The 27065-nt window shown below is 41.2% G+C and overlaps 1 long non-coding RNA gene across 2 annotated transcripts; it reads left to right on the top strand.

The window, feature by feature from the left end:
- Window positions 1-87: 87 nt before the first annotated feature.
- LOC308188893 lies at window positions 88-27065 on the top strand. 2 transcript variants are annotated; one of them, XR_013945850.1, is made up of 5 exons: window positions 88-1107; window positions 15863-16103; window positions 18120-18219; window positions 18972-19071; window positions 19163-27065. It is a non-coding gene; the product is annotated as an uncharacterized lncRNA (long non-coding RNA). The 2 variants fall into 2 exon arrangements; XR_013945849.1 differs by lacking the exon at window positions 18972-19071.

Here is a 27065-nt window from a genome sequence, read left to right as displayed (position 1 = left end):
GCTGTTACAATCAAGGAGTGAGGCTACATCTGTTGTTTGGTTACATTTTATTTTTAAGCCTAAGGGAAGGCAGAGTAACTGGGGTGGAGGAGGTGAGGCATGGATTTCAACTGGAACAGTCTGTGGTGCAGTGTGTTTTAGCTAGAGGGCTATAAAACATCCAATGGAAGGAAGGGGAAACTATTTCTCATGTTCAGCAGCAGTTTCAGCAGCATACGTCTGCGTTAGGGGCAGGCTGTCCTACAGCCCTGGCATTGTCTGACATCCATGCTCAAGGCAGGAGGACAAGGAATGGAGAAGGGAAACATGGGAATGAGCAGGGTTCCCACTCCAAGAGCCAGAGTCATCTGTACTGTGGCTAACTCTTGCTAACTGTAATCTCAGTTAGCAAACAGTTTTAGGGTTTGTCACAAGCCTTTTGAGGCAGCGACGTGCATCCAGGCACACACACTGCATATGACCTATGAATCAGCACTAAAATGTTTTAGGCTTGATGAACTTCATTTTTCAGACAGATAAAAGACTGCTTAAAAACTTCTCTCAGCTGTAGTCCCAGTATTTTTTCCATACTGGATACATCTACAGATTTCTTATCTTACAGAAACAAAGGTGCTATAAGGGTTGTGTACAAAAGACTCATACTTCCAGATTGCAAATCCCATCAAAAATATTTGTTGATATTTAAGCCATCTAAAAATTACAACTGAGCTCAGATTAAGTAAATATACTTAAGCTTTTACTGGAGTAAGTAGTGCTGTACATGCATAAAACACTTCCTAGGATTGTGATTTGTCCTAAATGGCATGAGCTGGAAGTTGTTTTTCATTCAACAGCTATAGCTGTGACTCCAGCTGTCCCTCCTAAATATTAAGTTATTTGTCTCAGGAAGCCTCTTATCCAAAGGACTGACCTTTCAAAAGGTTTTGCAGTCACCCCTATTTTGTGCTTCCTTATGTTTGTGCCAATGAGCTGAGGATGGTGGCCAGGTGATAAATTGCTATCAGGTGATAAATTGCTAGACAACCTGCTCATTAGTTAAAAAGCTGGTAAGGAACATGTTGGTGTGGTTTGGTGAGGATTTATCCCTGTGGAATATAATTTAAAAAAGTAAGTCTTAATATAGCTTTTGTGCTGATTTTTAGAGGGGGTGGTTGTGCCTTCCCAACACTACTGGAAGTTTTTCCTCTGTAGATCTTTATGCAGGGGAACTTTGCTGCTTAAGAGTGAATAAATGGATTGCAGAGCCTATATGTATACCTCTAAGACTGCTGTGACAGTCTCAGGATGAATAATAAGGGTAATTACTGCAAAAGTCTCGTTCTTGGGAGAGAAAGGGGGTATTCTTTGGTTAATTCTGACTTTCAGCATGGCTTGAGCTGTAGTTTGAAATGCAGAGCCATGCACTTTTACAGCAGTGCCACCTTCCATTTAAGAAAGGCTCTCCTTGTTGAAGACGCTATTGACTTTAGTAGGACTATAGGGCACACTTAGACTGATCCCTCCTGACTAAGATTAAACATCACATTAGGTTGCTACATCTGAATTTTAGTAAAATCACTGTAGATAAATATTGCTGTTTCTGGCTGTATCTTTTATTTTAGGATTTTTCAAGACTGTAAAAACACTTTTTAGTTTGTGCAAGGCTGGTGGAAGCTACTCTTCTGCCCTTGGTTAGCCAGAACTCTCAGCTGATGCCCATCAGAGCTCAGCTCTTGAAAACTGGCCTCTGTGAGATACATTTCCAATGAGCTGCACTTCCATGAAATGAAGCAGGTGTAAAGAAGTTGATTTAATTCCTTCAGTTTAAAGTAGCTGTTTTCCTATGTAGTCTGGGGAAACTGAGGGTTTTCTCCTGCCTAAAATTATTTCTGACAAAATGAGGAGGACTGACAAAAGCTTCTGTCCAGTCAGGGCTGGCAATGAGTATGAGATTATCTGTATGTTGGCTAGTACTGGAGTGGGATTGATCTCCTGCCATCATTTTTGGCAACGCAATCTACACATGCAAAAGAGACAATACTGGAGTCAGACACAGAATTATGGATCCCCTGTGGCTGTCTCCACACCTATTAAAAGAAAACAAGTGATATTGGTGGTGACGCACCAGCTTTAGGAGCTGTTCCAAGAGTCTGTCCCCAGAGAATCAAAGAGAGATAAGAGTTCAGTATATGCTCCAGGAAACACAAGTGGAGCTTAACACAAAGTATGTTAAGCCCAGGCAGCCAGTCTGCAAGGATGTTGTGCTCAGATTAATTCTACCAGGAACTAAATACAACAGGTATGTTGGGGTTTCCATAAATCTGCTCCACAGCAGGGGATTAATTTATTTTTCTGTGTTGCTTGTGATACAAGGCTGGGACCAGGTCACTGGTTGCCCTCTTCTGTGGAGGTTCCCCAGTGCGATGAGAGCACACTTTAGGAGTTTGTGCCATCTGCAGTAGACAATCACAAAACATTCGGTGACACAGAAAACTATTCAAGTAACTATTCCAGTGTCTCCAGATGAGTCACTAGCTCATCTGATGAGGGAACTTTCTGACTCCCAAGTAAATGGTTTTGGTGACCTGACTATTGTTATGAAACTTGCTCACTCTGTGAACTTATGGTGACATTGGCCATTTTGTATCCAAAGTTATTTAAGTGCTATGGGTGGCTGTGTTAGAAAGTATCTGGGCCTGTATTGGAAGTGTTTTAAGTGGTTAGTAATATATTTATGTCAATTACAAACTTCACAGGCAGTCCCAGGTGTCATTTAGTAAAAGGTCAATGCCTGTTGTAATGTAGGGTCATTACTGCTAATTTTCACTACCAGTAACTATTTGCTAGTGGTGTGCAATGCCATCTTAAATCCCTTCAGAGACCTCCTATGTGAGCTGTAGTTTGGAGGGAGGTGTATATTTTTCCCCCTTCTGCTTTCATTAGAACAATGGAGAGCACTGACAGGAAGAAGCCAATAAAACAGACAAGCTTTTGGGGTTCACCCAAGGTCATCTTCAGATGAGATTTAGAAGAAGGAACATCAGGTTAACAGTATGCTGTGAACTGTTGCTTTGAGGATAAAAGGAACAAAAAGAGCTTCCAACCTGTTCTGAAGTTTGTCAGCCATGTGATCAGGAGAGGAGCTTTCTCTAAAATATCTGGATTGCATTGTGGGGCCATTCTGTGAACCAGGATACTTGTAGCAGTACAATCTCTCTGTGCTGTAAAGATGGGAATAACAACATGTAGGAGGGATAGGAATAGAATCCCCTATAGCAGAGGACGTGGGGTCTCATTTCAGGTTCTCTGTAAACAAAAACAAAACCAACTACAAACAAAACCACAAAAAAAAAAAAGACAGTCTGATGTATGTCACCTTGTGTCTAGTTTTTAGGTTTTGTGTGTGTGTGCAAAATACTGTTTTAAGAATTTCCTGCTTTTTTCCCCATCCATAAAGCCTTATTCCACCCCTCTTGGATTGTGCAAATGGGAAACTGTACTGGTGAAGTTGTTCAGAGGTCTTAAGCACCTCTACGGAAACTTCAAAAAATAACTTTGTGCTTGAGCTAATGGGCCCTACGTTACGGATGTACGTAACCATGGGACTGGTAGCCTTATGGATGTATATCCACATAAGCTAAGTCTGTCACTGGGGTCATAAGTAGCCCATGAAAATAAACAGAGCAGCCCGCAGTGATTTGGTAGTCTGTATGAGGTGGGATCTCTTCCCCACCTCTCCCCCTTGCTTTTCTCAACATAAAATAAACATGCATAGTAATCTTTTGGCTGTTTTCACTACTGGTTCTACTACATGGGTTTCAATTGGCTTAAATTTAAAGTCTTCATTGATAGCTTGTATTTTAAGTAGATGTCACCATTTTTCTGTAAAAGTCTGACACCATTAAAAATAGAATATCTGCACAGAAGAACCCTGGTATGAACTTTGCTCAGGGTATTTTAAATAAAAGAATTATTGTGATAGTTGATCAAAATATTTCCCATGTGGAAAAGTTCAGCCGAAGAAAGAACATTTCAGATCTATAAAGATAGGATACCTATAAAAATAGGCATGTAACTCTATCATTTAAACTCCTAAATAGCAATTTCTAGCTTGTTTCCTTTTCCCATTATTTCATCTTTGTTTTTATAGGTAAAAAATCTAGGAGACAGATGCAGTTCCTTCTTAATCTGGCCTTTTAATGAGGCTTGATCCAATATGGTTATCTTTTAGGATGGTACATCATCTTCTGGTGAGAATAGTTTTTCCTTTAAAGTATTTCTGTATTATGGTGTTGTATTTTAGAGAAGTATCTTGTAAGTGTATGGTTGGGGAGACATTTCTAGTTTTTTCAGTAAAATATTAGTTTATCAAGGCTGGAATTTGTTAGATAAGCTCTGTTGTAATGTATGCTTATATCTCACCTACTGATCCTTTAAAATGTAATGTGACTTCTAATGTCTATGCTATAGTAGTTCCTGTACTTAGGATTTAAATACTGTAAGATTTGGCTATTTAGTGGGTTCTGGCAAGTAATTCTTAATAACTTCCAAAAGAACTTCATTACAATTCCATTTTTATTTTCAAAAAATCTCCATTGACTTCATGCAGAGGTCTATGTGCACAACTAGCCCTGCCCTGTGCATGAATGAGCCACCTTTGCTCCCCAGAGCCCTCTTGGGTCAGGATGCTGAAGTAGAGCTGAGGTGGGCTTCCTGGCCCTATAGCAGGTGGTTAGAGGCAGCTGTGTAGCAGTGTGGAGATAAGGGTCTGGCAAGCTGCTGGATGCTGTGTGGGAAGCCAGGGAGGGCTGCTGCTGATGGCAAAGTACCTTGCTATCCCTTATGTGGCATCGTTAAGAGAAGGATTTCCAAACCTCCATGTTCTGCCCAGCACAAGGACACGTTACAATGTAATTAGCCTTACTGAATATGTTTGTTAATCGTGCTGAAATCCTGCACGCCACAGCTACATTCTACACAGTTTGAATATTTCATATTTTTCTGGGTTTAGTTTAGCTTGGCTTTTCTTCTCTGCTTCCTAGCTAAGTCACTTAAGTATAAACATATCTATTTGTCTCTAAGGATATGATTCAAGAAAGCTGAGAGAGATAGCGTGCTCCAAAACACCAGATGCAGAAATGATGTCAATACTCCTATTAGGTTGACCAATTTCATACTGCTTCTTTTCTGTTGTTTTTCTTGGGTTAGAAGATCACTTTCTGGTACAAAGTCTAATTTGTTCAATGGATTCTGTTATTCTCTCAATGTTCCTTTGCAGATCCCAGCTTTAAAAAAAAGTGTATTCTGAAGTAATGAATGTATTTGCATGCTTGATTCACTGCAAGTCAGTGACTGAAGGCTTAAATTTTGAGAAATGGTACTTGTAAAATAATCTAAAACCTTGAAAAATTTCTCCTCAATTTCTTATTCAAGATCTCCTGAAAGACTGCTAATAGACTGAGGGCCATATGTACTCATTGACCTCACTTTTCAAGAGGTATACCTATGTACTACACACTGAGACAGACTGCTGCTAGGGCCTATGGCCACACAAAACTGGCTATAACTACCATACAAGCACAACCTGTCAACCAAGGTCCATGGTGCCTCACGTGCCTGTTGACGTTGTTCATCTTTGACCAAACCTATAGTTTGATCTAACACCTGGCTTCAGTGATGTAGGTTCTACCTCTTACTGCAAAAGGCACAGGGAGAGTAAATTACCAACAGTCTCTACAGGTATAGGTATGTAGCTGTACTTTTTATTATTCTGCTGAAGCTCACTTAAAGAATTGGCTGCACATAAGCAATTGCTGAGTGTGAAGACTGCTTTTAGGCAGTAAGATCATAGTCTTGGATGACTGCTGTTTTTCTCTGTTTATCCTTGAGTAAGTAGCTCTTAATTCCTCTTCTGGATAATGTATGATTAAGTTTGCTGGGATTACTGATAATTACTGCTTGGAGTACAGTCAGAATCCTCTTCCTACTGCCTTACTTTGAATTCTACCTCTTTCTCCATGTTATCTAAGAAGTCCGTTTCTTGCATTTTGGGGCCTCTGCTAGGTAGGCAACGCTGCGTGCGTCAAATTTCTTCAGCATGCCATCATGTTTATCCCCTTTGCTCAGTCATTAGCAGCAGGATAACATCCATTTCTTTCATCCTGCTGCTATTTTTCCCTTCAGCACTGCCTTTTATATAAATAACATACTTCCTGACCTTTCCCAAAGATGTCCTCAGCCTGCTGTGTTTGTCTCTAGTTAGCTCAAAGCATGCTGAAGCAGTCTGAGCAGCAGAGTCTGAGTCCTTTCTTTTGTTGTTGTTTTTTTTTTTAATATGCAGTACAATGAGATTTATATATAAAGCGGGATATTAACAAGACAGATCTTGATTCCTTGGCTGTAAAATGATCAACTTGCTTAGTGCGCTGGATTGACAGTAATGTCACTCAAAGCCAGGGAGCTCAGATGCTGCCTTTGAGTTGATCTAGACTGTGAAATAAAAATAATCCTCACTGAGGGTGAAAGCAAGTTTGGGTTATTTTCTGGTTGACTTGGCTGCTTGTATTTGACATAAAAATGTAGTGGCTGTCACTTAAAATGTCTCCATGATTTTGTGGCCAGAAATTGTCTTTTCGCATTACTAATGGAAACATAAGGCAAGTCTGATAGGGCATCATAAGCTGTTTGGGGCTACCCTGTCATCTGCTTGAGCATATTGGGGATGGAGGTGCAACACAGCTATAGGCAAAGCAGCTTCTGCTCTGTACAGCCCAATTATATGGGATTTCTTGGGGATGGTGAGCACTTGCTGTGACAAGAAGGCTGACGTGAACATCAAGCTGTCACTCACTAGGCTGAAGACTCAGCCATCCAGCATAAAGTTTCGAGTGGTGTAGGCATAAAAAATGCTTGCAGCAGGTCCACTTGTGACATGCCTCCTACCATGGTGAAAAACTGCACCTCTGGGGTCTTGTGTGACACTTAGTGTGAACAAAGGCTTTGCATCCTGAGCCTTTGCACTCAGTGTGCAGAACGGACACATTCCTCCTGACTTGCAGTGAGTTAATGTCAGATTCATTTCCTTTTGCTGGAAAATAGCATGGTGATACCATAATCAAAATACGTGGTAGACTTTGTATTGTCACTTTTTTCCTTACTTCTTCCATTTGTCTTTTCCCCAAAGCAGGATTTTTACTGCTAGATACTGTAAGAATCACACATTCTATATTTAGCTGTTAAAGAGTTGTCATGTGAGGGTTTGGTGAACTACTTTGTCTCTATTGGGAGACAGCCCTAGCATGCAAGCCTAGAGGCTGGAGATCTGGGAGTGCCACCAGTCTACCTGCTGTTGTATTCCATCAGTTCATATTGCTTGTTGGCTAATAGCAGGGGCTTTTGTCTGGTGTAAAGCATTTAATTTTTATCGAGCCACTGCAGCCAAACTGTGATACAGTTTTTTACTTTGTGTACTACCCTAGGCTCATGCTTTGAAAGACATTATAACAACTCTGTTGCATTGTAATTCCCCCCAAAAAATCTGTTCCTTATTCTTCAGATAATCTCACTGTCATCTGTAGATTACTCACGGGGTCATTTATTGCTCAGATTAAGTGAGGGTGGCAGAATCTGGCATCAGCAATATCTTTCTCTCTGCAGTATACACAATGGAAAAGCCAGCGGATGTGGCTTGAAGAGATGCACTATTAATCCTGAGCATGTGAAGGAACTGGCTTCAGACAGCACTTGTATCTCTTGGCAGCAGAGGACAAGCTGTAGGTGTGACAGCCATGGGTGCAGGGGCTGAGGTTAAGGCTGCAGATTTCTGCGTGGGCAATGCCATCCCATCACAAGTTTCTGGGGGAGCAGCATAGCATTAGTCAGCTGGGCTGCAGGTGTTTAAGCCTAAACAGACACTCAGAGCTAATTAAATAATCTAATTATAAAAGTCTGAAAGAAGCTGTTCCTTCCTCCACTGACTGATGTGACAGAAGAACTACATACAAATGGAAAGGTGTCTTGGGCCAGAATCTAATTTTATTTGTCAGGGGATATTTGGGGCAATTCAGATGGCTTCAGTGAAAGGTACTCAGGGATCAGCACAGCTGAAATCAAAATCCAAGCCGTGAGCCACCCACTTTTGCATGGCTTTTTGCTCTGACTCAGCTGTTTTGGGTCTCTCCTGCACTGATGGCACCCATTTTCACATGTGGATAACTTGATGACAGGCCAAGGGCAGACTCCCTCTGATGTGCCCAACAGTGCTTTAGGGACATGCAACTTGTTTAGCTAGACCATGTCTGACACCTGGAAAGAACCCATGATACATTGATGCATCTCGCCCCCATGTTTCCAGCAGCAAAACCAATGTCCTTGGTAAGCAGGTAGCTTTAACCAGACATAAACGCAAAATACTGCTTGCAGTCTACATCTTGCATTTAGGAGAAATTAGGTTTTTAAAACAAGCAAAGTACCTCATAACCCTACAGTTCAAGCTGAGAAACTTCCTGCTTATACTGCTTAGAAGGTGGCTGGCTTTCAGAAGTAGTTTTCCAAGACTTTGATCAATTTAGAGACTTAAGACAGTGACTGCTTTTAGCACCCAATATGTGTGTGTGGTGGTTTTGAGCATCCTGCTTGCTGATGACTGGATGCATTGCAAAAAAAATTTTGGTAAGTGGAACAACTTCATGCAGCAAGGCTTTCAATAGATCCAAGGAAACATGCATGGAGAAAGATGTCGCTGTGGCCCAAGCTCTCGTGACGGTGACAGCAGGAGGAGGTGGGAGGATGCTGTGTTTTTTCTGTCTTAAGTCCAGACTCTGACTAACCCTGTGTGGGTTCTGGTATCCAAGTCTGGACTGTCCTCAGTCCCAGCTGGGTACGTGGCATATCTTCTTTCCAGCACCATGGGCTGGGGGAGGGAAGAGCACAGAGTGTGACTGGGATTGGAATTTGGCCCTTAAACAGCTTTATTAAACTGTGGGAAAGTGATAGGGTTGCCAACCAGACAAGCGAAGAAACTACTGAAAGTTCATCACACTAAACACCTCCTCCATTTCAAAGCAAAAGAAAGCCTTTGTGTTGGAAACCTCATCCTCCTGACCAAAATAGAATTTCAGCCTCCACTTTTGGGTATTTTTCAGGTACTTACATATTAGATGTTATGAATATACATAGGAAAATTTTGCCACAATATCTGCAGACATATTTTCATTAATCCATGCATTCATAGGAATACTGAAGTTCAGGGTTGACCCCAGTGTTTCTGTGGTTCTGGGTTTTCCATTTGATGTGGTTTTGAAAAATACTAGTAAATCCTTGCAGAAATCTTTTGTTTCTAACCACAGCTCATAGATATTCTCCAGGCAGAAATGTAAAAGCTGCTCTGAAATTCCTCCTCCTGCTTTCTATTAGGGATTGGTTGATCCTTCTTGGTTTACCTTGCATTTGAGCTATGGTGTTGGGACAAGGCTGTTCTACATGCACATAATCAAGTCCTTTCACCAAAGTTTCCTATGGCATCTCTCAACGTAGATGAACAGTGGCCACTTCAGGAACAACCCACATGCAGCAGTTGCGGGTAGTGAACAAGATGTTAAACATCTATGGAGAGAATCACAGGCCTGACTGAAGTCTTGTTAAGTCTCTCTTAGTCTCCCATTCTGATTTTGTCCACTTACATTTCCCTGAAGAGGGAGTATTGGCTTTCCAGAAGAGAAGAAACATTGACTACTTGCTGAGCAACAGCTGAAAGCTATCGTTTTTAATCTTGCATTTTTTTATATTGGATGCTTACACTGGAAGACACATTTTTTTCACAATAAACTGTTTCCATTTTGCTTTGTAGAACAAATGAAATGATTAAAGCAGGAGCTATTCCCAGTTTACAATCAATTCTTCAAGACAGTAATAATAATTGACCTCAGGTTAGTCTCTCCATAAATTGTATTTGAAACCATGCAAGTTGCAAACAAGCATAGCCAGATTGTCCCCAAAACGTATTCTCCAAGAGAGAAAATTATGTCACGTCTGAGCAAGACATGGATGGATACTTGCTTTGGTTCTTAAATGTTAGTGTGCTGAAGTGAAACCAAGCAATTGTGTCCCATATGTGCAAAGTATAATGTTTTGCTAGTCATTAACAAGAAAAGTATTATGGTTAATCTGAGGCTTTCCTAAAGCCTTTTTTTGGCAATAACACTATGAAAGGGAGCAGCTGAAATAATAATAAAACTTTATACTTACAGGGAACTTTCATCTGGGAATATCAAAATAATTTATAAGCCTAGTTAAATCTATCTTGCTATTTTTCTAGGTTACTATTTTCCTGTGGCAATTGGTAAGCAAGAAATTTTATCCTGGTTTAGCAGAAGGGTGAACTGGGGCACAGAAAGGGTGGGCAACTCGTGCAGGTTTACTGCAGCAGGTAACAGGGATTTAGCCAAGATTCATGCTCAAGAGAGGTGGGTTTTGCATTGCCCTACTCATGACAGGATTGAGTTACTTTCTGATTTCTGACAGTAAGGGGTTATGCTGCTGAGAGCCTTTCCACATCAACACCATGTATCCAGGTCCTAAGGATCTGCCTCCAGGTACAGGTAGCTGCCTGCTTCCATCTTCGTTTCGGTCATTCCCAAGGGTCACTCAGTAAGTCTACCTTAGATGCTTGAGCTGCTCTTTCTCGCACCTAAGAATTGGGCTCTGCAGCAGGCACTTCCCATCCAGCATGATGCCCAGCTGGGAGAGTTAGGAGAGCACCCATGTGACAGACTCCCAAAGAGCTGCATCGACTGGGTTGGTAGAGATGCTTCTGCTAAAGCCATGAAGCATCATCCTTTTTCCTAATAAACATCCTAAGGTGCCTGGAGCACAACAACCCTTCAGTCGGAAATGGTGAAGGTCCACTTCACGATGTGAAGTCCATGAAGACATGAAGAAAGCATGAAATCTTCTGGTCAGTTGAAGATAAGGCTACTTTACTATGTTTGTATTTTGAAGCTCCCAAAAATCCAGGGAGTCTGTTGGCCACTTTGAAGAGACGCTTGCTTTCAAGACATAGGGGCTGTCTCTCATCCATGTAATCTTCAGGTCTCGTTTTTGAAACAAGCTGACTCCTTGCTACAAACAGCTCATTTCTGTCTGGAACTGCAAATACATCTTCTTTAACATGAAGATATTTTCAAAGGCTATAAATCAAACAACTATTTCCCTCATTAAAGGAGGAATTGCACATCTTTCACGGCATGGGTGTTGTAAAAGCACAAGGATACTCCTTGCACTATCCCCAGGTCTCTGTGAACAGTCTGGACTGGATCTGAAGCAGAATAAACATTGTGTGCTGTTAAAAGACACATTTTTTCTGCTTGTGCTGATTTCTGCTGTCCATGTGAAATCTAATTGGCAACAAATTTTACAATAAATTTCCAGGCAGGTGCCAATGTGTGGTCCTATGGATACTTGAGAGAAGATCAAGAACTCTACTAGCTTTCCATATGCTGGGCAGACAAGGTTTAAAGGAATGAATTAAGAGGGGGAGAAAAAAAAAAGTACCACTGCATTGTAGCTCATTATCAGTAATACAATATAATTTTATTTACTGACAGAGGTTCTGATGGTATTTTGAAAGGTGCCCTTTTTCTTTCTGGGATAGAACATACAAAGATTTATGGTAGGCAGATCAGAGATTTTTTTCATTCTGCCTTGTTCGTTTTGTTTTACTGTCTCACCTCACCTTAATTGGTGTGCTATTGCCACAATCTATAGCTGAGATTTTTAGATAGGAGGTTTGGCTTAAACAGTGAAATCTGAGGCTTGAGAAACCTTATGGATCATGGGAATGTCTATGGAGCATCAGCCCTTTTGCAGGACCAATGACCTCATTGTTCAGTTAAGGAGCACTGAAAGCAAGTGCCACTGGACATCTGGGTTTAGGCCCTGTGCCCCCAGAAATTTGGGAGTTCTGGAAACAAAAATACCTTTTGTTTAGATAGGATGTTGACTCAAAATTCTGGCCTCCCCCCCTTACTCCATTGCTAAGAAAGCAAATCATGTAACAGAATAGTATATACTCAGCTATACCCTGGGTTTTATTTCTTTTCTATTATTTTTATTTTTACTAGTGATTGCTTCATTAACATAACTAGATGTACAGAGCCCAATGTCATTAACAGGTTCAAAAAAAAAAAAGGAAAATCACAGGCATCAAGCAGATTTGCTGGCAATCTTGACCATGAATGAAATCCAACTTCAAATATACCCCATGCAAACATATGTACAGAAATCTTAAGCAGTTTGGTTGAAGAGATTCCAGCCCAGGACATTTTATTAACCTCCACATAACTGAATGCGTTTCAGCTCTGCACATGTTTTGATTTGTAACTGCTCAAAGAAACCAACAGCGCATGCATCTCAAATGCCTGGCTGAAGTATTTTGTGAAAATGAATGATCAAAAGCAGGTCAGACATCTTTGTCTTGCTTGAACATGTTCAAAATCAGAATAATTCTCAGCATCTGGTCAACTTTAGTAATGTTTTTGTCTTGGTTTCTTAAGTCTCTGTAGAGAAACATAATAATCTGTGACATGTTTTATGAATCCAAGGACATTTTTTTCAATCACCTGTCTAGACATGTACATGCACAAATAAGTTGCTAGTTATTTCAAGACATGCATAAAACACTGAAAAACCAACGTACTGAAAAAAAAAAAAGTCCTTTTATTGGTTGCTACCTGCTTGAAGAGCATTAATGAGGTATGAGACTGAAATGCTATGTTAAGTTAGTAAAAGGAAAATTCTCACGCAACATGAGTAATGCAGAGCCTCACCCTTCAGTAGCTGAGGCAGGGTTTTGGTCTGATGGTTGTGCTGGGGATGTTTGCAATAAGAATATCATTATAGTTCGTCTTTTCTTCAGCAGTTGATTGTGACAGTGAAAGATAGAAATGTAGAAATGTCATCTTTGGACTGTTTACCACATTTTATTCTTTTCAAGAGTATTCAGCCAGTTTACTAATAATTTTGTGGTCGTAGATCACAGCTTTGCAATCTCCTTGAGTGTAGAAGTTCTCTCCAGTGTAAGGGGGAAATGTACCTTCAGTAGTCTCAGGAAGAAGCTAATTAAAAGCATATTTTCAAATGAGAAATGTCACTTTAAATCTGAAAGCTTTCATATGTCTTTGATTCTGTGACCATTAATTGTTTTCCCTTGAAATCTGTTATAATTTATGGGAAATCATTAGTCTGCTGTAGAATGGCATGAAACTGGGATTTTGTAATCCTTCTGAGCACTGTTGAAATAACAATTGTGGGAAATAATTTCCTTTAGGACCACAAAGTGTCCTTATTATCATTGTGTCCTATATACATACCAATTGTCTATAATAAATTGGCTGGTTGGCAATCAATGCCTTTTATGGGGATTTTTGAGGGGGTTTAGCTGTAGTTTCACCTTTCACATGGCTGATATACCTCAATCATATTTTTGATCTATGTATATTTCTGTCTAAATGTGTATATATGCCCATACCTGTGGGGATAATTTTTGGTTTTGTGGACTCTGAATGTGAGGTAAAACTAATTACTTTCAATGTTTCCTTAGACTCAAATGTTTTAAAAGTTTATGGTACTTCAAAAGTGGCTGACATTTGGTTTCTGTTTGGGATAAGGTTTTGAGCCAAATTATTTTTTCCCTCTCAGCCCTCAACCTGCTTGCATAATATCTGAGTAATAAAGAAGAGATCACTGAGGGTTTCACTCTCTAAGACGAATGAAATTCCAGACATAAGGTAATTGAAGAGCCTTGCTCTTCGTTGTCTTTTCGGAGAAAGCTGGAGTGATCCGTAGGAGAGGTACTAGTAGGATTAATGCTGTGCTCCCTGCAAGGTTCTAGTGTGATGCTAATGTTATTTTTAGGGCATCGTTATTGATATTGGCTAGCATTACTCAGAGCCTTTAATCAAAAGGAAGAAGTGATAAAGACATCTTTATGATACGCCCATAAGCGATAAGCATGAGGAATATGGAAAAAGATTAAAGACATAATATCTTGGCCTCAGAGAAAAGGGTCTTTGTCCTGTTAAAAATAAAGCTAGCCAGATGTGCTCATTTAGGCATGGCAGCCCTTATTTTCTCATCGAGCCCACCTCTGGATAGACTTTTAAAATCTAAACCTTAATTTTGACAATTTTCTTTGAGATCCCATAACACTTGTTGCACTGCTGCACTGAGCTGTGCAAGGCACTTAGGTTTGGGCCACTTTTCTGCAAGCAAATAGTCAAAGCATGCTGGCAATTAAATATATGCTTAAATTCCTTACTGGATCAGGCAGGGTATTGTGTGGCACATTTTTTACCTTAAAGAGCAGAGCAGTTCCTGTCTGTGAACTCCTTCTCAGTTGTATGACAGCGAGGCAGGCTGACTAAAAAACACAGCTGTAGGTGCAATTGTGCTAGTGGGAATTATTTAACCTACATACCTATTGCTCTGAAAGTGCCTGCAGATAAAAAAAATAAAATAAAAAATAAAGGCAGGGAGGAGAGGAAAAGCAGGCTTCTAGTTTTGATGTAGGATAATCCTGCATCTCTCTGAGAGCTCTGGGGTCCAGCAGGGCCTGTTCTCCATCCAGAGCTGCTTGCCGTTGCTCTCCAGCTCATGTTAAACATCAAAGCCACCCACTCAGAAGGATGCCACTGATGCACAAGGTCTTCCTTCAGCCCATCGCTTCTGAAGAAGCTCACCACCTTTAAATATGCAGCCCATTAAACAGCCTGTCTTCATCTGAACTCGCTCACCATGCCTTTGTTGACCTATAGGGGTGAGCAACTGAGTGCACTGTTATTGGAAGTCAATGACAGACATAAAATACCAACTGTCCACCTGCCCCTGCAGCATGTATCCATAGGAATCATGTACACTTGCTGCTGTTTGAGGATGGGCTTTGTCAGAAGCAATGACATCTGCCAGGGAATCCTGCATTTTAGAAGTTAAAAGTTCACACAGTTAACTGTGCTCTCCTACTTTGGGGTCAGGCACAGTTTGTGGGAGCATTTTCTCATTAGATTTTACAGTCCAGAATGGACTGAATGCAGCAGCCTACAGGACCGCAGAGAAGTTAGAATGGGGTTTTAGTGGGAATATTTGCATACAGCTGTGTGCTCTGGAATGAACAAGTATTTTCCATTCATTCTGGCAGTTGACCATGTAGGTTCCTAATTTAAAACAAGGAGGAAGCAGGGGAAAGACATAAGAACTATGTAACAGGACAGAAAAAAGCTTCTGGACATTTCCTAAAATGAGACCTTCAGTTATGGATGAGGCACTTATTCCATCACTGTGACTCCATTAAATTGGTAGTCAGTAAATTCACATCCCTTTCTGCATTTTTTTTTCAGCAGATTTTTTTTTCAGCTTTAGAATATATATTGTTAATGTAAATGTTGTTTCCGTTTTCTTTATGCCACTGATTGCTGCCTTTGAATTCTCTTCAGGGGATGTAAGTCTCTTTCAAATATCTTAGAGTAGAGCTGTTTTCTTGTCTGTCTGGAAACATTACTGGCTTTTGCTGGGAGAACGTAATGGAAGAAGAGTTGCTTGGGTTTTATGAGTTCCTAAAAAATAATTTGGTTACAGTTAAGTGGAAACACTTTTAATGCTTTCTAATAGTTCTCATCCTGGATGGAAGTTATCACTGTTGACAGAAAACCTCAGGGGGTGGAGAAGATAGTAAGTAGTCTTCCAAAGTGAAGGATTATGTGTGTTTCCAGCCATCTGGAAGTTCAGAAACTGATGATTTATCTTCAAAGCAGAGGATTTATCTTCAAAAAGGAAAAGTCACATAGCTGCGTCACACTTTGCCTACCTGTTGAAATCCTATTTCGTTCCTTAGGATTATACCCCAGGATTATGCAGAGAAGAGGCAAGGAGATGATTTTATGAAATCCTTCAGCATTACTTCACATCCATCATTCGTAAATGATGGTGGAGAATCTGGTGGTGGCCTGGGATGCCATGGATCATGCTGATTCCTATGATTTAGCCCTGAAGGAATGCCGCTGGTGGCTTCAGCTCCCCTCCCACGCCCCAGAATGTGCCGTGGTGCCACAGCCTTATCCCAGCCCTGGGACATGGTGAGCAAAATGCATCCTTTGCTGCATGGCAGGTTGCATGGTGGGCTGTGCTTCTGAGTGATGGTTCACAAGGGGGGGGAAAAACAAAGCACGTGTAGAGCTATCATGCACCTATATCCAGTAATTGGTCTGATTTTTTCACACTGCTGTGTTGTTAGGAACTGGGGTGACTAAAGAAGAATAATATCTTTAGTGGTTATTAAAGTACAGCAGAAATCTCCTTAAGGACAGATGAAGATCATCTGGCCTCTGCTGCCTAATGACCCTTTTCCTGGAGAGTGTCAAACTGAATTTGTAGTTGTGTCTCTTTGTTTAGACATTAGCTTTCAATTTATTACTTAAGGGACTCAGCCCCAAATTGGAGATAGGTCACTATTTGCCCTTTTTTAATGGTAAACTGCACTGTGCACACAAACATGTCAGAAACAGTTGAGGGTATGTTGCTTTCTAGTCCTCCAGCAGCCCATCATTTTATGTTGGTGTCATTTGATTAACATAAGGTATCACTGATCACAGCAATTAGACAAAAACGCCACTATTTCTTAAAAACTCAGCAGGGTGTTACTGCTGTGCTATGGCAGTAGGATGGAGAAATCCCAGCTCTGGAGCCATGGCTCCCAGTGCTTGGAGCAGAGGGGATCTGGCCTCCTAGAGAGATGGTAGACTTCCTCCATAAAAGTCTGGGCAGGGTTCCTTAGGGCTTGTGTTGACCCAAGTCAAAATCTAGCTCAGGGTTAGGCATTGGTGAACAAACCATGTCCTCTGGAGACACAACAATGCTATTTCCAAGTCCTGGTAGGCTTTCTTAGTACTCGGGGCATCAACAGACAATAACATAAATGTATCCAGTAGTTTCTTCCCTTTACAGGTTCTACATATCTCATAAATTTTTGTTAAATGTATACTATTCTAACCATCTAGTAGTGGATTGCACCCACAGAAATGATATTCTTGGTTTATGATATGTTGTTATAATATTCTTGGTTTATGATCTGTGTAGATTAGCATCCTCCAGTTAATTCTTTTTTCTCCATCACTTGGTGAAATGGAGATGCACATATGTGTTTGGAGAAAGCCATGTGGGAATGAAAGCATCCAAGCATTTAAACATGCTGATGTTACAGCATGCAGAATGGGGATGAAGGACCTAAATAAACCTCCTCACATCCTGTAGGTAACAGACAGCATATATTATCCTACACATTCAGTATTCTCCAGCGGAGTTATGGATTTTCTGGCTGATACATGATTTCCTGTGTTGTAAGAGATTACAATAGATGATCGAGACAAAACCATGCTGGCAGACTTTCATTCAGTGCTAGGGTATTCATTCTGATGTGTAACCATCTCCTGAAAGTGACCTTCTGCACTTACCTAAGTCACAGCCACCATTTTGTTCCACCGTTTTTGTAAATGCAATTTTATTCCTTGAGCATGTGTAAGAGTGATACCATTCCACAGTCAGAAAGATTTTAGGGTTGGGGTTCTCTTCAGCCTTCTTGTATTTACTTGTTTGTTTCTTTATAACATCATGTTTCTCCTTGGAAATATGTTTGTCTACACAGGAAGAGTATCCATTGCAATTTATTCTTCCTGACCTTTTGTGAATCTAAAATAAACTGCTTCTTGGAAAGAAACCAGAGGCTCTCCTCTGTGTTCCCTTCAAACAGATCTGGCCTTAAATTGTTTCTATTGGAGACAGCAGGAGCTTCTCTTGAAGTCGATGAAAAAGGAAGCGGGACAGAGTAAAATTTTCCATCACTGATTTTTTATTTATTTTATTTTTATTTATTTATTTTCCAATAGTCAGATACTCTTTGAAAAGATTCTGAATTTTTTTCAAACCTCTCTTTTCTTACTTCTGCTGATCCCAACTGGCTACTTTGACTGTCACACCCTATCCACTCAACTTTTTTGTTGCTTTAACTGAGTATAGAGTTCCCCCTGTTCCCAATATAAGTTTTTTCACTATGCTGGAGCCCTGAAATGGCTGATGCTATTCTCTCTATTACATAGCCAGAAGGGATGAGGAGTTGTGCACAGATCGCGCTTGTTCAGATGATCACAGTGAAGCATGTCCCAAGAACAGCGTTGACTTCCAGCCTGTGCTTCTCAGGTGGGTTGCTAGAGCATGGAGATCGAGGTGGAGTCAGTGTAGGCACAGAATTCCCTATAGGCTCTGTTGTCTTTTCATTTGCATCTGATCTCAGCTCCAGCTTTTCCTGAGGAGTTTATTTTGTTTAGGAGAGAAAGTCAGCTGACCTAAGTAGATAACTTCTTGCTTTTGCAGACTGGAGGTGTGTGTTAGGAAGAAGGAGACTAGTTCTGTTGGGCAATGACCATAACGTTCTCCATCTTAACTATGTGCATCTGTGTTATGCAAGAGGCTTTGGATTCTGCAAAGTACTCAAAAATTGCTTTCTAAAATTAGTAAGTAATGAACCATCCTGAGCATTGTTGGAAAAAACAATGCAGTTGGAGGAGATCAGGAAAGGTTCCTTTTTGACAATTATTTTTAACAATGTGATACATTTTAGCTGAAAGTTGGGGAACAGCTAGGGGCAAAGGGAGAAACATCCCTCCCTGTGGTTAACCTTGCTCAGAAAGTGTGAATCACTGAACTAAATAAAGTTTGTAAAAGATGCTTTGAAAATACTATGCTACGCCCTATAATTCAGTCAAGAATGAAGGAGGAGGGAAAAAAAAAAACATCAAAAGTCCCTGCTAATTTTTATATCATTTCCTGGCACATTACTGTTTCTTCTTTTTTTATTTTTTTTCCAAATTTTCCCCATTATCAACCATAATCCTTTTTCTGTTTTGTTTTAATTTTTTGTTTTTGTCTTTTTATCCATTTCATTTTGTGAGGCTGGTAACATAACCTTAACAGCAACGTTGCTGTCCACAACCAACAGTGAAGAGAAATGCCAAGAGAGTCCTGTTAGGATTGGAGGACAACAAAGACAGGGTGTTTTTTTTTGTTTTTTTTTTTTTTGGTTGGTTGGTTTTTTACATTTTTATTAGGACCTCATGATGTACACATGAAAAATTAATTTCAGAACATGAACTGCTCTTCAGATGGCGCCATTTAAATCTGGAGGATGTTAACATTCCTGCTGCATGACAAAGGTCCGCTACCCCCTGTGTTGATACTCATCCTGCTCAGAGGCAATAACATCTAAGGATGAACAGAGGCCGTGGCACCAAATCCTGCTTGAAGGCTACTTTCACAGATTTATCTTGGGATTTTCTAGCATTCCATGTCAGGGGCAGTTTGCCCTTCAGGGCTCGGCTGCATGGCTCTCGCTGTTTGCGGGGCTCCAGCTGTTTCATTAATGTTTAGATGTATGGGGCAGGAAAGTGCCTGCCCCAAAGGTATAAAAATGAAAGTTTCAGCGCTGTTTAACAACCACCATTGTAGCCAGGTGGCGTTGAAGGTGAAAAACCACAAACAGTTTGTATGGACGAACCCACCCCCAGGTTCCCCCCCATGCTGGTGTGCGTGGGGTGCTGGTGGTGGCATGTGGTGATGGGGTGGCAGCAGGCCACCGTGGGGTGCTTGTGTAGCACCCTGAGCCTGCTGGCGGGTGAGCACTGCATTCATGGGGTGTGAAACCCATCCCTCAGTCTGCATGGTGTTAGGGTTCACTCAGTGGGAGTTTAACAGGGAAAAGTGTATGTGATTTGCTTAACATCCCTTCGTGAATGGAAGCTAGGTTGGAGGGGCTGGGACCCGGGGTGTTGCAGCCCTCTTGGAGAGGTACAGGAGAGCAGACAGGGCCACGAAACCAGCTTGTCATCTGCTTTTCCCTCTCTGCTTTGCTGATTAGCCCTTTGCTCCTCCTCATAAAAACAAACACAGCCTGACTCCCAGGTGCTCTTGATGGTTAAATGATCCCCACAGCAGATGCAGTCTCGGGGAGCTAAGGCTGTATGCAGGCAGGGAAGGAGAGGAGTTTTTCTCCCCAGGCTGCTGAGCTCTTTGGCACTGTTTAGTCTGGGGTCTGGAATCACACACATGTGGCTCAGGCACTCCCCGCAGAGCGGTGCTGACCTTTGGATCTGTAGCTCCACTGTCCCCAGTGTCCCCAGTCCTGGTGCTCTCCCATACGGTTCCTGCTATTCCTGCAAACCCATGCTGGCTTTTTAATAGCATGTGGGGAGTTTCAATGAAGCCAAGGTCACTCTGACTCCCCCAAAGTCACCTTTTTTAATCTGGAAGCAGACGGAGCCAAGGGCAGTGTTTGTGCTGGTGTGTGGGGGCAATGACAGTGTCCTACAACTTCTCATCAGTCACTGAGCACAAGCATGCAGCCTAAACTCAGGGTTTGCTTTGTGCTAGGGTCAGTCTCTGGATCACATTTATAAATATGCTGCTGAGTAGACAGGATTTTCTTTATGTGGGTTTTATGCCAAAACTCTTAGATACTTTATTTTTCTGTGTATATGTCTGCATGTCCCTATGTGCACACCTGAAGCTGCCTGCTGTGCCCAGCCTTGAGTTGCCCTCTCCCTCTGCAGAGCATGAGCAAGCGCCCAGTGGCCCAGTGTGAGCACAGAAATTTTTATATATCTTTAAGGTCAGGGAAAGCTGAAAACAAATGACTTCTGACAACTCCTTGGCTTGCAGATACATCAGTAGCACCAAGGCTCTGTGGCCAACTACGTGCTACTGAAACAACCCCCCTCGTCAGGCTGCCTTTCGCTTCAGGGCTCTGGCTTCAGCGTGCTGCCTCTGAGCACAGCTCCTCTGCTGCAAGAGCTGCCTGGGATTTCACAGCACAGCAGGGCTCAGCTCTTGATCTTGGGACAAAAGACTTCATGCTGGCTCTTCCATGCAAAGCTGGAGTGCCCTGCAGAAGAATTGAGGATTCTGTCGCCCCGTCCTCCCCCCCCTCCTTTTTTTTCATCTTCTCCTAAGAAAGAAACATGGGGAAAGAGTGTTTGCTGATCTTGTACAAAGCCCGGTGAAAAATGACAGCTGGAGGAGCATGACAAGGCATGTAAACTTGAGCTAATAGAAACCGATGTGCCAAATGACTGTTTATTCAGATCTGTCATTGTCAACAAGGACCCCTTTACAAGGCAGGTATTGTTTGCAGTAACAAGTGCACCATGAAGGCGAATGTAGCTCCAAGTTCTGTGACTTGGCATCCTTAAAAATAAAGTTTAAAAAATCCTTGACCCACCCTTACACGCAACACTGGTAGCATCTAAATACTTACTGACAAGTTTGCATTTTTCAGCTTTAATCAGGCTAATTTTCAACAACCAAGCACTCTTTTAATTGCATTGTTCACTTTGGTACTGTTGATGCCATGTTACTGGCCCAAGCGTACATATCTGGACTGTTACCTTGAAGTTGTGTCTTTTGATATCCGCAGCAAGGCAGAGTCAAGAAATCAGAAAATAGTGGTGGCTTTGTGTTTTCTTTTTGTAGAACAAAAGGGAAGACAACTTTTTTGTTGGAATTAGATGGTTTTTAAGGACCCTTCCAATCCGAACCATTCTGTGACTCTGATTTTGAGCAGGCTGTCACACTTACTCTTCTGGCTTTCCAGCAAAATATCTCTCGGCTAAGCAAGCTATAGTGAGACTTCATTTTGAATTAAATTTGCAGATTTGTAACCATTTACTCAAAATACATACAAACTATTAAAAAGCATAAATGAAGCATGAAATCTTGCATTGAGGCTGCATTGGGCAATGATGCATCCATTATGTAGAAGTACGAGAGAAATATTCAAGGAGTTTTACTGATCTTTGAATGAATGCATAGCATACATCTCCCCCCCCCGCCCTTTTTTTTTTTAATTAAAAAAGAAACATCCTATTGCTACAGATCTGTGTTGACCTCATGGTCCCATATGGATACTGGTGAATTGGGTAACAGTTGACTGAGAACTCAGCGGAATTTGAAACACGACTAAGTTTTTAATATAGGTAACAAACTTCATCTACATTAGCCAACTTAAAATAGCATCCAGGCTTTGGCTATGGGATTTCCTAAAGTTTATCATGGAATAACGTGTGTGTTTCTAGTGATGCACACTGGAAATCCGCGATCAGTATGCTTATGATTTCACTCTGGCCTAAGAGAGATGCTTGATTTCACCATCACTCTCTTTTTTTTCCCACTTAAAAACAAAAAACAACAACAAAAACCCACAACATATTCCGTGGTACCTCCCTTGAAAAAGATGTTGTGAAATGTAATTTTCTGTACAATTCTTGGAGATCTTCTGGAAAGAAGTCTTCTCTGAGATGTATGTTATTTCTGTGCAAGGAGGAATGTATTAGCTTAAGTGATGAACATTGCCATGTGCAGGATTTTGGCTTGGGAGAGAGGAGTTCTGCCATAAACGTTATCTCTTGTTCCCTGGCTTGCTGGGTCTACAGAGATTGATGCTGTGCAAGGGTGCTGGTAGTTTCCTGCCCAGTCTGGATGGAGCCGATTTAGGGCGAGGCCTGGACATAGTTGGGGTGCACTGTTCACCCGCTAGATCCCTCCCTGGTGTTACTTAATTCCCAAAGCTGAAGCAGAAGCTGTGGGAAAGCAGTCCTGCAGTCTGCTCTTTGAGATAAAGTTTTAATCTCTCCTGTTTTCATTGGCACTCCTGTTGGCTGGGCACACAGGAAACATGTTTGAGACATTTCTGCACGTGGCACATTTGTGCAGCCCTGGGAGGACCCTGCTTACCATGCTCTGCTCTTTGCTTCACCGGAAACAGCGCAGAATTTGTGAACCTCTTGGGAGCTTACCTTGCTGTCGTTCTGAAACAAATCTGCTTCTGGCCTTATGGTCCTCTTTATACCAAAGCTTGAGGCTTGGCTGTTGAAGTCTTTGTGAAGTAATCTAAGAGGTAAAATGTAAGAAGCTGCTCCTGGAAATAAATGGAAATGGAAAGAAATGATATATTTGAGTAGACTGGAGACAGAATGTGCAAAGCAATTTAAACCAGGGCAACAGTGAGATGGTGGAAGATTTGCTCTCAGGTGTTTCCATTTTTCTTTATCAACTTAACACATGATCAAATTGCTGACATTCAGCCCAAGAAGTGTATGCCCAGACCTCTGCAGGCAGTGACAAACTCTCTCAGGTGCTGTCTACACCCAAATTCAGACTCCACCAGATGCATTTGTGCTTATGTACTATGCTTGCTAGCAAAGCATTTGACAAAGTTTCCTGGCCTGCGTAGGCAGCAATTAGTTGGTTTATACATGTTTATACTGGACAGAAACTAAGCCCTTGTTAATAAGAACCATACACGAAAATGGTTTTGGCAAAAAGTCTGGACTCAAAGAATACAGGCTGGATAGCCTGTATCTGAAGTCACCTAAACAAAACATCTTGTTTCCTTTTGCTTTCATTAGGTGGTATCTTTGAATTTTTACCTGCAAGCGGCACACATGTATCAGCATCAGTCCCTGCCCTGATGCAGGCTGTGCTATTGGGGTGGGTGCATTGCCCCTGCCTGCAGCCCCAGGGGCTCTCTGCCTCCACATCATCCAGCTACAGAGGACAGGCAAACCTCGTGGAGATATGCTGTGGAGATATGTTTTAAGCACAGCCCCTTCTTCCCTCTCTCACTCTGCAGCACTTCAGCAGCTTTGCCAGTCTGGAAGGGTAGGGCATTGCAAGGTGTCTTTAGTAATGAAGCACATCCCTCCTGAGAGCCCAGTTTTAGGAAGAACCTTTGAAATTCCTGGACTAAAACCAGATGTGCTTTTCTAAAGGTGCTTTTGCTGAAAGGTTAGTTCTGCGGTTGTTGTCATCCAAGAATGAAATGATGTCATCAGTGTACATCAAGTCACTTGTCTCTGGAAGGGTTAAAGCAAAGAAAACTGTGAGTCATTAGAAAGTAATTCCCTTATTTGAAGCACACACGAAACAGGAGTCCGGATGGCAAAGGAACAAAGCCTCATTCTTTCATGTGCGTTTGCTGAACGCCTTAGTGTCTTAGATAAAGAACAAGTATCTACTAGTGGATTAACATTTTGAAAAAGTCAGGATTAAAAAAAAAAATATCTCAGCGAGACTGTGTAATTGAAGCTCTGCCTCAGTTCAAAAGCTTAGGCCAGTAAGCTCCTGGCCACCAACTAATTCATCTATTTTGTGACAAGAAGGCAGAATGCTAATCATCAGGGCAGCAGATGGAGGGGGAGAAAGAGAGGGCTGCATGGATATTCGGTGACAACCATCCTGACTTCAGAGGCAGTACAGAGGGCTATTAATGTATTCCCTTGCCCTGGCTGAGAGTACTGACCTCACTTCTAATCCTGCCCCTCCGGGGTACTTAATTTCCAGCATTGCTCAACCCAGTCAGGCCTGTTTAACAATTTCTTTTCTGAGTTAGTCTCTTTGAAGAGGCCCTATTTTCTGTTCAGTGACATGAAAGAGATACTGATGTTGATTATCAAAGGCATGTGCTCCAAACCACCAAGTGTCTAATGCCCAAGGGAGGTAATATTATCTCTGCCTTCAGCGTTTACATCCTCCCGCCAAGAAAGATGTGGTGGTTAACTAGCACATCTTTTTTCCTTCCTACTAATTTTACATGAGCTATTAATCAGAGGAGAAAATTAACTAATTCTTCAGCTTGTAGGTCACACTAGGGCAGCTCTCATCTAGATTAAAAGGACCGTAGACTGGTGCAAAGTCAGCTGTGCTGTACTCTGCAGCCAGGCAGGTTTATGCGTGCTCTTTTCACCCTGCTGTACCACAGAAGTCTCACTGTGCTCTCTCAGTGTCCATGACCCTTCCTGCCCTGCCCAGAGACCACAAATATTAGCACAACAGTTGGAGGGCTGGTTGCCCCCACCTGGAAGGAGTCCATGCCACCGACCGACTGCCAGGACAAAGATCAGTCGACATGTGCCAGCTCACCCTGGAGGACAGAAGGTCTCGTGAAGAAGGAGCAAGCTCCTGGGCATTCACCATATGATGATGAGGTCTGTGGCCTGTCTACAGAGCAAGCTTCGTTGCCTGAGCTTTTAACCCAGAAACCCTAGAAATGACACTGTTGGTAAGTGGTGTTGAGAGGTGAAAAGGGGGAAGTTGTTCCTCTTTTAAATGAACATGTTGCTCGGGGTTTCTTTCTACAGGGTTTCCTCAGTCACTGGCTGAGGAAATTAATTTGATTCAGGGTTGCAGAAAGAGTTTTTCTCAGCTTAATTGCATGAAGTAATGACAGTTGACACCTTGCTGAAACTCTTTTCCCGATGCCAGGATGTTCGTGTATGTGCAACAGTTCATCCTTTCAAGGCAGTGAGTCAAGCGTTGTCCTGCCATATGAGCTTTACCATGAAACAACAGCTGTACTGGACACCCACAGTAAATAGCGTACTTTTCACTGTAGGTGCAGCTATCTAAACTAAATGGCTGAAGTGGTCTTCTTTAACTTTATGTCAATTAAGATTACAAAAATGAGAGTTTCTTTTTGAGATGGGAATTAAATCCAAATCTACTACACCTTATGCTTCTCTGCAGGAGAATTTTTTTTTCTCACTCTTAATATACACTTTGACTTCCAAAATGACACAAATAAGCAAAACCAGTAGGCTGAACTATTTAGCTGGATCAGCATTTTTCATCTTTTGCCTATTTCAAGATATCAAAAAATATTGCATTCAAATAAGTTTTTTGTTTAAAAGATCCTCATAAGTGCGTACACAAATCTATACAGTTAATGTTTTGAATTAAATAATTTCAAGACACGTGTGTGTGTTAATAATGAAAACAATCTTATGTATAGATAGGCTCACAAATCTTTGTTTGCTGTAGTATTTTGGCTAATGGGCTTTAAGATGGCAAAAATGGGTCATATAGGCAGCTAGACAGATTTAGCCCTATTTAGGTTGGTCAGGTACACTTTTTGAGCTGAATACCAAAAACTCAAGAGAATCTAATCTCTTTTCAGTGAAATATGGCCACGTAAGTTTTTGTAATATTTTACAAATAAATTGTATCAGAACACTGATTAAACACTTAGGTGTCATTTTAACAACGTGTCTGAAAATAGAATGAACTCAAACTTTTCCACTAACACTACTGATAGATGCATTGTATGCAACTGTAGTGAGTTTTTCTTTTTTGTTGTTGTTATTGTTTTTTTCTTTGTTTTTGATAAAGATGCAAATGTACATGCAATATCTTCTGTAATTATTGTAGTGGGGAAAGCACAGAGGACTTCTGGCAGTATGGCTATCTGATCTGCATGTATTCTTGCTGCAATGTCAAGCCTTTCTGCTGATTAGTTGTGGACCTGTCCTTGCTGTACTCAGACCTCAGATGTTCATTCCTTCTTTGTAAGAACTGACCCAAAATATTTTTGATAAACAAAAAATTATTTTGACTGAAATATCAACATTTAGGTCAAGACATTCAAGCTTTTACTATTTACAAATTTTGTCCATTATTTAGAGTGCAAAATATAAACAAAAACCTCCTTTAGTACTCTTGCTTGGTTTTCAGCTCCATTCTGCTACTAGATAATGAGTAATTCTGTCATAACTAAGCTTGCCAAGGAGTTTCTGATAGGAAACACAAAAATAACATATTAGGAGCAAATTTTCATGATGTGGCTTCTCAAAGTGTTTGGAATTGGTCTTCCAGAACAGGATTCAGCAGTGCTTGCCTCAGTCTTGATTATTCCCAGAGTGAAAGAGTATCACAATGTTTTCAGACAGTTCACTTCTGATGGAGACTGATTTTACTCAATTATGTGTTTATATATATTAATGCATTTTACAATGTTAACACTTAGCCCTGGAATAAAGGACAATGGCAGCGGAGTGTGCAAGTGTGTGTAAAACAGTTCTGATGAGATCTACACTGGGTAGATAAAAACAAACAAAGAACGGAAAAAAAAAAAACTTCCTACAGGGAAAAAAAAATGTATAAATGCAGTTTTATCTTGATTTGGAAACCAAGTGTCCTGGCTCATCACCAGCATCATCAGA

Source organism: Anser brachyrhynchus, assembly GCF_964034855.1.
Source record: "Anser brachyrhynchus genome assembly, chromosome: 2".
Lineage (NCBI taxonomy): Eukaryota > Metazoa > Chordata > Aves > Anseriformes > Anatidae > Anser > Anser brachyrhynchus.
This window is presented reverse-complemented; position numbering and strand designations above follow the sequence as displayed.